At 54.3% G+C, this 13,010-nt stretch overlaps 1 pseudogene; it reads right to left on the bottom strand.

Moving 5' to 3' along the window:
- Positions 1-364: 364 nt before the first annotated feature.
- Positions 365-10,715, bottom strand: LOC123775526 (phosphoglycerate mutase 1 pseudogene; annotated as a pseudogene).
- Between the last annotated feature and the right edge of the window lie 2,295 nt (positions 10,716-13,010).

Genomic DNA, 13,010 nt, shown 5'->3' with positions numbered 1-13,010 from the left:
GGCTGTAAAGTCTCCTCTTCAATTAAGCCTCTTTCATGACATGGATCAAAGTTCGGCGAAAATACCTGAAACCCAGGTTTCCACAGAGATTATAATTTAAAAGGAAATATAGCTATCTAGGGGGACAGCTAAGATGGGGAGAGATTAATCAAAATGTTACCATTGTGTGATGGGATTTATTGGTTATTTTAACATCTTCGCTTGTATTTTGAGTTTCTTTTTTTTTTTTTTTTTGCACAACCATCTTGTGTTTCAGGAGTTGGAAGTAATATGAAAGTATAAGTGTTATTAATCAGGTTTGAGAGACTGTGGCCAGTTCAGTGGAAGGTGTTTTGTTGGGGGAAGGAGATCTTCTAAAAACCCGTCATCGGCATGTCACCTGGGGAGAGCAGAGAAGACAGGTGATCAGGATAATTACAGGGTCCAGCAATAGGGACGTGGCCAATGGGAACCCGAAGTCCAGAAACAAATAAGCACATCCCAGGAAGTGGTGTAAGCAGCCACAGCGAAGCGAGCAGGTGTTCAGAGACACCTGGGCAGGTATATAAAGGGCTCCCAGCCCAGGAGGCTCCACACCTGCACACCTGTCCTCTGCACCTGCTCCTCTGACCTGCTCCACCCTCAACCCACCAGAACCATGAGCTGCTGTGGCTGTTCCGGAGGCTGTGGCTCCGGCTGTGGGGGCTATGGCTCTAACTGTGGGGGCTGTGGGTCTGGCTGCTGTGTGCCCGTCTGCTGCTGCAAGCCCGTGTGCTGCTGTGTGCCAGCCTGTTCCTGCTCCAGCTGTGGGGGCTGTGGTTCTAGCTGTGGGGGCTGTGACTCTGGCTGTGGGGGCTGTGGCTCCGGCTGTGGGGGCTGTGGCTCCAGCTGCTGTGTGCCCGTCTGCTGCTGCAAGCCCGTGTGCTGCTGTGTGCCAGCTTGTTCCTGCTCCAGCTGTGGCTCCTGTGGGGGCTGTGGCTCGTGTGGGGGCTCCCAGTCCTGCTGCTGTGTCCCCTGCTGCTCCCAGTCCAGCTGCTGCAAACCCTGCTGCTCCCAGTCCAGCTGCTGTGCTCCTGTTTGCTGCCAGTGAAAATCTGAGGGTGTGTCCACCAACCTCAAGTGGCCTGTGCTGAAGCAGGGGCCCCAGCTGCCCAGCCCACTACACTGGGTTCTCTGACTTCCTCATCTGCACACCTCCGCCTGGGCAACATATTCTCAGGATGGACAGGACCCTAGGACTCCCTCCGAGAGGGCCTCCTCCTGGCTCATCTCCCCCCTCTCCTGCTGGACCTTCCCTCTCTGCCCCTCACCAGACTGAAGACCCAAACTGGCCCACAGAGGCCCGTGAGGCCTCTCTGACTCCTGGGACCCTGAGAGCTGCCCCTCCTCTTGGAAGCTGGAAGGATCCCCTGGCTCTCTGTGTATCAAAACCCGATCCCCAGTCTTCCAAATAAACAGTGAATAAACGCGAAGCTCAGTGCCTCCCTTCCTCCCTGTAACTCCCCAAAGCACCCTTTCCCGGCCCCAGTCCCGGGCCTGTCCATCTCTCCTGCCCTGACCTCCCTCATACACTAAATCTGACATTTCTGGCTTTCAGCGTCTCTGCCCCCATGGCCTCGGGCTCTGAAGGTCAAGTGTGGAATAGAACCTCACAGTCTGGAGTGCGAGGTGCCGGTGGGATGGTGGGGTGGGGGCAGCGGAGGTGGTGGTGGCCGTGGCAGGGTCATCCTGTGGGAGGAGGGGTCCCAGAGGCTGAGGCTCTTTAGTTGAAGAAGAAGAAAGTTGGGCACAGAAAGAGCTGGTGGTGTTTCTGCAGGAGAAGAGCCTCTGGGAGCCCCTGGTGCTCGGAGGAAGCCGTAGGGAAGTGGCTGATGGACTTGGAGTTTTACCCTCCGTGTAGCATGGCGCCCCAGAGAGACCGGGATGGAAGGACAGGATGTTCACAAGCTTGTCTAAACCGTGACATGAGGTCTTAGCCAAGTGGGTTGGGACCTGACCCACTATGACCAGGTCCTTAGGAAAAGGGGAAACCCAGGCAGACACGGACACCAGGAGCGCCTAGTGAGGACGGAGGCAGGGGGGTGAGGCTAGTGCCAGCGGCCCATCAGCAGCTCGGGGCGGCCGGGACAGACCCTCCCTCACAGCCTCAGACAATCAGCCCCCATGGCGGGCTCCCAGTGCCAACAGTCTGTGGTCTACCCCCCCAGGTGGCGCTTGGTTTCAGCAGCTCCAGGAAATGTGTGCCACGGCATTCGGAGCCTCAAGGGGTTTAATACGGAAACTGGGTGCTTACGCGGTTGATGGCGGTTCCAGAGGCCTCGACCCTAGAAGGACTCCCCGAAGCCCACAGCGCGGGACCCAGGGGACGGACCTCTGTCTCCGGGACTGTCACAGAGGCCCGAGCGCCCCCTGTGACCATGGCCCCGGCACCAGAGCCACCTTGCGATGCCCATGGGTGGTGGCAGCACGTGGTATGGTCCGTCCACATGTCTCAGCAGCAAGCGGGGGATGGGCCCCGACAGGTGCTGCATGCGTGAACCCCCACAGCAGAGCTGCTGACGGGGAAGAGGAGCCGCCTCCCGCCTCCAGCCCCCTGCTGAGGGCACGCGGTGGCAGCACCTCAACCTCCGGGATCCGGAGTCGGTTTTAGCGACCACAGCGACCACCCCAGGTCTGACCTGCCCGTCTGACCCGCCCCTCAGTCTCCGGCGCCACCGCGACCCCGCCAAGCCACACCAGTGGTTGCGATCTGCTCTGCTCTCAGGCCGTGGACGCCACTTCCACCGACGCCAGAGGAGAAATGGCTAATATACGCGCATGAGGAAACTCGCAAGGTCAGCTGCCGCTACGGCCGGTCTAGCAGAGAAAGGGCAAAGGACTGTCTGAGTCCATTGGGATTAGGTGGGGCCTCACAGGGAAACATGACAGTGACGAACCATAGACCATTTCTCCTGGGACACAGCAGTGGAGGGAGGCTGGCTGGGTGGGCTTAGAAACGGTGACATAAAAATGAGGAGAGCCACGGAGGGGTCGCCAGGTGAACGCAGACAGGTGCGACTTAGAAACGTCGCAGCTGACAGGTGACCACAGACAGGTGCTTGGTTGCTCTGAGAAATAAAGCTCACGGAACCAGAACATCGATGTAGGAAGCACCGTCCCAAAAGTAAGAGAGGAAAGGGTGAGTCACCATCTTCGAGGACACGTAGCATTACCAGGCTTGGAAGGGAAGCATTTTCTGGGGATGTGTTTGTTAACATCGCACTTAATGGGGCGACGACCCGAGAGTCCGCTAGAATATTGTCAGGGCCGCTCTGCAGAAGGGAAGCGGACTTGGGGGGCTTTGCAGGCGGCTCCCCCTGGTTCCTCCACCAGCAAACGTGCAGGTACCTGCAGAATGCTTGGAGCGCTGAGGACACGAGCTGCGGCCACGTCACCGTCGCCAGGCCAGTGCCACGCGGGTGGGGAAAGCTGGCGGGAGCGAGGTGGCAGCAGTGACGCTAGCCTCCCCGCCTCACAGAGACAACACCCTGTCGCTGGACGGAAACGCTGGGACACTGAGTCCCACGGCACCTTGGCACAATAAGTCATCGTGGGAAGGAAGGGTCGTACCAAGAAGGCAGATAGGCTCGACGTTGATAAATCTGTTAAAACATTCACCACATTGAGAGCAGGGGAAAATACTGGAATATTTCCACAGTCCTGAAAAGGTATTGATAAGAGTCACCAGTACTGGGTAAGCAACGACACGACAGCAATCGATAGGAGGTCTGTCAGTACGGCGGACACACGCGCCCAGAGAACACGTGCAGCTGCGTGTGCAGCACCTGCCTCTCCCCGCCGGGCTCCGGGACGAGAGCTCTGCAGGCAGCGCTTCAGGGCTGCTGCCTCACATGCTTCTCTCCCTGCCCCAGGGGCCCTGGCCTCCCCTGGCTGAGCCTCCGCCGGGCCCAGGGGCTCTGCTTGAACCAAACATATCCACGATTGCCGCTTCCTGGGCCGAGAAGAGAGAGATCAGTCAATTCTGGTAAGAAAAGAGGAATACAAGCAATTGTCTTGTGTGTCCAGCATGTGGCTCCCTTAGCTCGCAGATGCAGGACTTTCTGGTCCCTTATTTAAAAGGCGCTAGACACAGCCTCTCTGGGTGTCACATTGTCTCACAGAGACAAGCAACACTTACAAGAAGGTAAAGAAGAGCTTGCGGCTAGTTGCCCCTTTGCCTCCTTATTTCTGCAAAGTTGGAATCAGAGCGTGTGTGCCTCCTGTGTCTTCTTCCTTCCCCCAAACCGGGGCATGCTCAGGAAGGCTAGGGGTCCAGCTCCTGGTGCCAACACAGGAGTGAGCCCCCTGCTCTGCACTTGGCAGCCAGCTCGGACCCCCTCCTTTTTCCACGTCTGTCTGTGCACGTGAATGCAAGCGCTTCAGCTCACCGGTGCGCGGGGGACGTAGCACCCCTGCGCTTGCCCCAGACCTCCTTATCGAAATGTGCTGTTTTTTCCCATCCTGCTGTCTCTCCCGTCTCCCCGAAGACGAGAGCCTCGGGCACAGGTCTCTTTCGTTCTGGTCACTGCTCTGGGTCAACAACGCTGCCCTGCGTGTGTAGACATTTGATCAATATCTGTGGAAGGAGTGCACAGACTCGCATGACCCTGGCCTGCAGTGGACGGGGGTTTCAGTGCCCAACCTGTGCTTCTGGGGCTCAGGACGGGAGGACCGCTGGACGTGGAGGGACCAGCAGGGGGCACTGCTGACCAGGAGATGGCGGTGGAGTCTGCCACGCAGGGAGGTTCCCAGGCTGCGGTCCAGCCCTGGACCTTGGTGACAACATTGGCGTGGCAGTCGCAAAAGGGATGCCCTCCCTCCCTCTCTCACCCCTAATTCTAGCGCTCACACCCCTCCAGCCCCGGGGCAGGTAGATGTCCCCAGGTGCAGCCTTCCTGACACCACCTCAGCCACCAGGGCCCTTCAGCGAGAAGCAATGACTCCTCCGTCTGCACCTGGGCCCCAGACCACTCATCTCACCCCCTTTACCCCCTCCTCCCCCAAAAAGAAGAGGGGAAACGGGCTGGGAGCATCCCTGAGAGCCCCCCCGCAAGGCTGCCCCCAAGTCCACGCTGGGTTTTCGGGAGCACCGGGACCCACCCCCTCACCTGAGGCTTCAAGACTCTCTCTTGAAACGTCTCTTCAAGAGCTTCGTTCAACCTCCTTTCCCACGTCTGCTGCTCTTGCTCAGTATTTACCCACTCACTGCCCCCGGGGCCTTGGCAAGCCATGCAACCGCCCTGCCCTGGCCTCACGCCCAGCAGCTGGGGAAGGGTCTTCCTTATGCCGCAGGACATCAGGTCCAGGTGGGACCTGGGCTCTTCCTTGTCAATCCCCATTGCTGAGACAACTCCTGGAGTTTCTTCCCCTCCTGCGACTGAGGCTGAAATGCAAGGCCGCTGTGAGGTCAGACACCGCCTGAGCACCTGGGGGCTGTTGCATGCAGGTTAGACAGGCTGTGTGTGAGCCCCCCCCCCGCCGCCCGTGGGGGCCAAGGGAGGTGCCGCTGTCCTCAGGGTCGCTCAGAGGTGATCTCCAGAGGGGAACCAAGGGGACACCTGTGCTTCGGAGCCAGCAGACGACAGCCGCTCTGACCCATCTGCTCCGCTTACCAAGAGCATCCCCAGTGGGCCCCTCCCGGTCCCCCGCACATGCTCCCAGGGGCACCTGACTCCCTGAGGGTGGACCTGGGGTGGGGAGGTGCCAGCAGCCCAGCACCCTCCCTAGGGGTGGGGCACCGCTGGGACGTGGAAAGCCAGACACCCCCTCCCACCTCCCTGCTTATGGATGGGGCCCAGCCCAGGTGCTCCTGCTCCAGGTCCCCCAGACCCCCAGGCCAACAAGAGAGGCTCCCTAGGGTCAGGGACTTGCCAGTGGGGGTGCAGGCTTTCCCAGGTACGAAGCCCTCACCCACGTTCTGCTTCTCTTCCTGGGGCTTGGGCCTCCCCTCTGTGCACACCTGCTTAGCAGGGGGCCAAGCCCCAGGTGGCAGGTTGCCCCCAGAGCCTGCAAAACTCCGGGAAAGGCTGGGTGGGTGGGAAAGAGCCCCCCACCCCCACAGTCAGCAGCCACCCACCCGACACCGCAGGGCACTGCCACCCTCGATCAGGACTGTGGAACTTGCCCGCCCACAGGACAGGGAGGATATGTGGGAGCAAAGGCCCGGCTGGGCGGGGGTGGCTGCTCCAGGGAACCCTGCGGATGCCTGCTGTCCACATCCTTCTGCTTGTGCTGCCTGATGCCTGTGGGAGGGGACGACCTGGATTGCCACCGAGGAGCCACCTGGAGGAGGCGTGGCAGGGAGGGACGAAGCTACCACTCTCCTCCCCCTGCACCCCCCCGCCCCCCGCCGACACTTCCACTGGGCTGGAGAAGGGCCAGGGCTGCTGGACTCAGCGACCCTGACTCGGTGGTCCCACTGACACCTGAGGCTTCTGCCCATCCAGGGGATATGACCCCCCCCCAAGCCACATGCAACTAAAGGGATACACTCCTGAGAAGTGGGGGCCTGAGGATGCTGGGTTTGGCTTCCTTCAGCTTGGGGGTGGGGTTTCCTACCAACAGACTGTATGTGGTCCAGTCCACCGTCTGCCTGTGATCAGCCCCTGGGGCCTACCTGAGGTCCCCAACCATCCGGCCTCGATAGAGGGGAAAGGGGGAAGTCCACACACCTAGGACCTGCGTCCTGGGGTTCCCTCTTTTAGAGGGAACACGTGGAATCCTGAGTCCCCTCAGGAGTGGCAGCCCCCAACCGGGGAGGCACCCAGACAGGCCCTGTAAGCCCCCGTAGGTGGTTGCCGCAGCCCCACACGGGGGTGGGGGGGGGCGAGTGCACCAGTCCTTGTGGGACGCTGTCCTCGCTGACCTTGGGGGGTCCCACAGGGAGTCCCAGAGCCCCCTTCCTCAGTGAGTGGCGTGATGGTAGGATCTCCGCTAACGGATACGCAAAGGCAGTGTCAGAAGATGGCCACGTCCTGAGCCGAAGGAGACAATGGGCCCACAAACAGTCATCAGCAACCCTAAAGCAACCAGGTGAGGTGTTGAAGGGGACTGGACCCCCAAGCCCTTCATCAGTTTTGAAACGAAGTTGGGACCATGCGACATTGACCCCCTGACAGAGGGAAGGAGCAGGGAGGACGCGTCCCCCGCCCCAAGGAGATAAACCCGGCTCTGACGGAGTCTCCTCCAGCCCCGTGGACCGTCTGCAGAAATCCCGGAGAGGGGAGAGCGTGGTCAGCGGCCCCGCCAGGTACAATCAGCCAGATTCAGACTCGGAAAACGGGGGAGGAATCACCCCGTCTGCTTCGACAAGTGATGAGCAACAGAAAAGCAGCCCAGGTGCCCAGAGGTTGCGGGAATCATTGCACCGCAGGCCGCCTCTGAGTCAGCGGGGGACTCGAGCATCCCCGGGGAGAGCCGACATTCCGAGCTGCCTTCCCTGCGTCGGGGGGCCTAGGACGTTCCCGTGGCATCAAGGAGCGGTATTCCCTGTGGGACACACACACAGGTCTCCACGGGAGCAGCGGAGTGACGTCTGCTTTATGACGTCACAGCAAAGACGGTGCGCGGGGGAGCGAGAGCAGATCCGAAACAGCGGCGGGAGTGGCTGGAGCTCAGATGCTCCGGGCACCCCGAGCCCTCGTCGGTTCTGGGTGGGCGTTTGTGTTACCTGCGTTTTACCGTGTGGGGCTCCTCGCCCTGAGATCTCTGCAGTCCTGCTGGGGAAGCGCTGCCCGTCCGCCCCGAGCCGACGTCCCGCGCAATCCTCCCGGCGCGCTGTGGGGCCCGCGCCCTCCCAGAGCCTCAGCAGCCTCCATAGTCCCCGCTTGCGTTCGCTAGTTGTCGTTTCTGAAGGGATCGCTCATCTCAAACCTCCCTAGTATTATATTTCTTAGTCATAAGTTTGTGACTTTTTAACTTTTTAGCAGATTAAGCATATTTAATTTTATTTTTCTACAAGTTCCAAAATTTCATGAATTTCTGTGTCTGTTTCTCCCTCCCTTTCTTTCTTTCCTTTTCCTCTGAGGCTCAAAGAAAATAGCCCTTTTCCCTGATATTTTTGGGCGTGTGGCTGCTGGTGCTGGGAGCGCCTTTGTGACTGGGGTATGTTTGTGGAGATATTGGGGGCGTGGGCGCCAAGTCAGGTCCTACAGGAATCAGTTGCCTTTGTTTTTGCTGGGGACCCCGGGGTTCTATGAAGTTGTGGCATCTGAAACCACCATCTCTGCCAGAATTTTTGAGCCACACGATGTTAAAATTCCAACTTCAAGTTCCTATATGGGTTACACTCATGTTCCTTTCCTGTTACACCCAGATACACAAGGGGACCCTCAGCTTCCTCGCCTTTGGACACCTTACTTTATAGTTCAGGTTTTCAGAGAAGCTGTCCCCTCTGGGGACACGTGCTCACATGGAGACTCTGCCGTGGCCTTCTGTCCTGTGGTCACTAGTCCTGTACTGGGACTTGCCCCTCTGAAGCCAGGGCACCCGGTCACTAGAACTGGCTGGTGTCCCCTCGGTGCCACTGGCTTCACTAAACTGAAGTATGAGTTTGTTCGAGCTGTCGAAGCAGACGGTGACCAAAACCACAGAAATGTCCCTGTTCGGGAGGCTGGAAGTCCATGCTCAAAGTGTCTGCAGGTTCCTTCCGAGGCCGGGGGGGCGGGGAGAACTGCTTTACGTCCCTCTCCTCATTTCTGCTGGTTGGCTGGTGATCTCTGTGGGTCTTGACTTGTAGAGACATCCCCCCAAATTCCGTCTGTATTTTCATACCGTGGTCTCTCCGTGGGTAGGTCTCTTTAGAATTTTCTCTTTTTATAAGGACATCAATCTTACTGCATTAGGTCCCACCCTAAGGACCTCATTTTAACTGGATTAGTTCTGTACAGACCTTACGTCCAAATAAGGTAGGCTTCTAAGGGACTGGAGCTAGGGATTTCCACCTGCTGTTTCTGGAGGGAGGGCACAATTCAACCCATAACAACTTACAGCAATGCAATCCTTTTTGCACATCACTCCCTTATTATACTGATCTGGAAAAAAAGATTTAGTACAGTTACGCCCAAAATGAGTACGGGGCCGGAGGGGTCGGGCCAGACAACCTGAGCGTGATCAGAAACAGAAACAGAAACAGAAACAGTGAGAGACACACGGCACGGTCGGGAGGCGCTTCCCTGCCAGAGGACAGCAAGGCGGGGGCGGGGGGGGGGGTGAACGCCTAGGTCCCAGGTCAGGGGGTTCACCCCACGTTGGTGTGAGGAACGGCTTAGTTTTGCACGATCTCACGCGGGACTATTTCCACTGCCGCTAGAGACCCCCGGAGGGTTTTTGTGTGATTATATGTATGTATTTATCTGTAAACGTAAATGCAACACGCAAGCGTTCAGGTTGATCCCCGTCTTCCGGAGCCGGCTCTTCCGGAGTCTGAGGGGAAGTGACTGCTGTAATCACCATGCCGGTTACCTTCATCCTCCTCAGGAATGACCTGAGCTCCCGGGATGGTCACCTGACTTGAGGACAGGACTGGCTCCTGGGACCACGAGTAGGCTGTCTTGCTTCTCACTGGTCGCTCCTTAGCACGGCTCCTCCCCACCCCCACCTCAGCACGTCCTTGGTAATGAACAGAGCAGTTGCAGGGACCCCCGAGTTACTACCTCTCTACGCCTGGATAGAAGTGTTTCTCAGCTTGCACTGAGGACCCGTGTCCCAGAAGTGCCATTCTGACTGGAGTGGGTGCTAGAGACAAAACGGCTCATGGAATTAGGAGCCACGGGTCCCCATCTGCAGCTAAAACTTAAGAGGCCACAGATGTGGTCCGTGTGACAGGTGCAGGGAGGAAGGGCAGAGGAATGGGACGGGGCAGGGGAAAGCAGCGGCCTGCTCGCGTTCACCTGTCGGGCTTACCCCGGCGGCCACAGCTTCCGTGGCTTTACTCACAGCCTCTTTATCCCCCTGGAACTGCACGGGCTGGAGGGGCTTCAGGTTCTTGTCCAGTTCACGGACCATGGGAATCCCAGTCGGCAGGCTCGGCACCGTGACAGCCTCTTCAGAAAGATCTTCCAGGTGCTCGATGATGTCTTGCAGTCTGTTTCAGTCCGTGCCTGTTTCCCCTCCTTGATCTGGGAAATGATTTCTTCATTCCAAAAGGGCAGAGCTCTGGCAATCGCGTCCTTCAGACTCTCCTAGGGGGCAGCTGATCTTCGGTGAGGTCCACATCCCTGAGATCCTTACTGATGTTGTTCTAGAAGGGTTGTTAGGCCCCATCGGAGGGGGTGGGGCACCCAGGAGCGCCTCTAGATCTCTGGCCCTTGCCGTGCTTGGCAGCAGCTTCTGCTTCATCGGGGCCAGTCGGCGTCCCGCAGCGCTGTTCCTCCAGGCACCAGGTCCTCACCACTGGCAGCCACGTTTGGTCAGTGGCACCAGCACTGCCCAGAGAACCCAAATTGCTGTCCTCTGCACTGAGGCGAAACAGGTGTCAAACTCACAGCCAGCACCTCACCGTGCTTGCCCACCGCACTTCCCAACTCGTGCCAGGCCGGGTTCAGATTGGCATCATTCCAGCCGGTGAAGCGGATTTCCAGGTTCCAAGAGCCGAGATTCCAGAATCGCTGTCTAGCCTCAGCTGTGCCTGGTGCTTGGACCCCACCACCGGGCTCCCACGCACTTGCTTGCCCCAATTTTTTAATGGATTTTGGCATCTGCCAATCTTATTTTCTTGCCAGGCTAACTATGCCTTGGGAAAAATTTGTAGTGCAATCAAGAAAAAAAGAGAGAAAAGCAAATTTCCAATACAAGGAATGAAAAAGGAGACATCGTTACAGATCCCACAGCCATCAGAAAGAGTATGAAAGGATTTGGCCATTTATGTAAGTGGATAAACTCCTTTAAACTATAATTTATACAGTAAATGAAGGGGGAATAGGAACTCTAAATAGTTCTGTCAGTTAAGCCAATTGGATCCGTTATTAGAATCTTCCCACAAAGAAAACCCCAGACCCAGTTTCATCAGTGAATTCTAAGAACATTAAAAAAAAAAAGTTCAAGAGTACTAAATTTACATATATTTTTCTGGAGAATAGGCAAAGGTGGAAGACATGATTTTTTTTATGACCCCCAAATCTCCAAGGCCATTTCAAGAAAGAAATATCTAAAGCCAACTTCTGTGATGAACACAGATGCAAAAACACTTAACAAAATATTAGCTAATAAATGTAACAACATTTAAAAACCTAAGATATTATGATTAAGTGGAATTGATTCCAAGTTTGTGAATAGAGTTTAACGTTAATGCACCAAGATGAGGCTTTGCTGCGGGGGCTGTTCTGGGCATCGTACGTTCAGAGGCACCCTTGGCTTCTTCTGCTAGACGCGAGGAACACCACACACTCCAAGCCGTGACATGTCTCCAGATAGTGCCAATGTCCTCGTGGGGCAAATTCGCTCCCAGTTGGAAACCAAAGCATAACGAAAATTTTAGAATCTACGACTAGATGTAAACAATACTGTCTGATTTTTTAAATCTACAAATTATACTAAATGTTGAAATGGTAAACATTTTGTCTTAAAAACATGAACAAGACCAGGATGTGCTTCATCACTGGGTTGGTTAAATGTTGACTGATACGACCCAGCCAGTTCCATAGGCAGGGAAAAGAAACGACACTATAAGTATTAGAAAAGACGAAGTAAAATTGGTATAGTTAATAGCATAATTTTTAATGTATAAAGTTCAAATAAATCTATTAGAACTAAAAAGTTAATATAGTAAATAGATGAATACAGGAACCATATAAAAATTAGTCATGTTTTCATGACAAGTGACAATCTCTTAATAAAATTTAAAACAGATAAAATAAAATTTTAAATTCTTAAATATTAAAAAAATCAATTACCAAGATATAAAACCAAAGAAAGAACTAATGAAAATTGCAACATATTTTTGAGGGAAATTAAAGATCTAAGTAAATAAAGCCGAATATTGTATTTATGGACTTGAAAAGTCACATGATAAAGATGTCAATTCTTCCAAAGCTTTTATGTGGAATCCATGTCATTTGTATAAAAATTCCAGGAAGTTAACTTTGCTTACGTTGTTAAGCTGATTCCAAAATTCATATGGAGACTCAAAAGACCAAGAAAAGCCATAGCAGTCTTAAAGAACAACACTGGTTTACTTTACCAGATATCAAACCTACTAGGAAGGGAGAGTATCTAGGAGGATGTGGCCGTGAAGGAAGGTAGACCAGATGACTATTGGAGCAGCTCACAGTCCCGTCCAGTGGCAGTTCTAGGATAACAGACACCTTCCACAGAGACACTAGCTGCACGAGTCTATTGAGCATTTGAAATATGACTAATTGGTCTGAGGAAATGAATTTTGTGTTTAATTAATTTGTAATTAATTCAAATGTAAATAGCCACACGTGGCTATGGTATTGGACGGTACACAGTGTCCAGCACTTGTCCTACATATTGTATGACAACCTTATTTATTACCAAGGTGATTTTAGTGAAGTGCGCAATAAATGGTTTGCGATAAAGAGAATATCCAGATTAAAAAAGGTAGCTTGACCCTTACCTCACATCATACAGAAGTAATTCTAGATGCATCGCATTTCTAGGTGTGAAAGATATAAAAATAATAAAACTTTTATAGGAAACCTAGAGCAATTTTATGCTGTTCCATGTTCTCTTAAAGGGTAAAATATAATAGTTTGGGACATTTAATTTTAAGAAATCTATCATTAAAAAGAAACCTCTAAGGAAATGAAAAGGCAAGCAGAGAGCTGGAGAAGATACTGAAGAAGCAAATATTTGACGAAGAACTAGTATCAGGATCTTGCGAATTACTTAAATATAATAATCATAATAATGACTCTGACGAATAATTTTTAAAAGACACATGACCTAATAGAAAAATGAGCAAATGATTCGAACAGACATTTCACAAAGAAAATAGCCAAATGGCTAAACATAGTGAAAACTGCTCAGAT

This window comes from Ursus americanus, chromosome 24 (assembly GCF_024610735.1).
Source record: "Ursus americanus isolate L20-20 chromosome 24, mUrsAme1.1.p, whole genome shotgun sequence".
NCBI classification, from domain to species: domain Eukaryota; kingdom Metazoa; phylum Chordata; class Mammalia; order Carnivora; family Ursidae; genus Ursus; species Ursus americanus.
The sequence above is the reverse complement of the archived record's forward strand: the minus strand, read 5'-3'. Positions and strand labels throughout refer to the sequence as shown.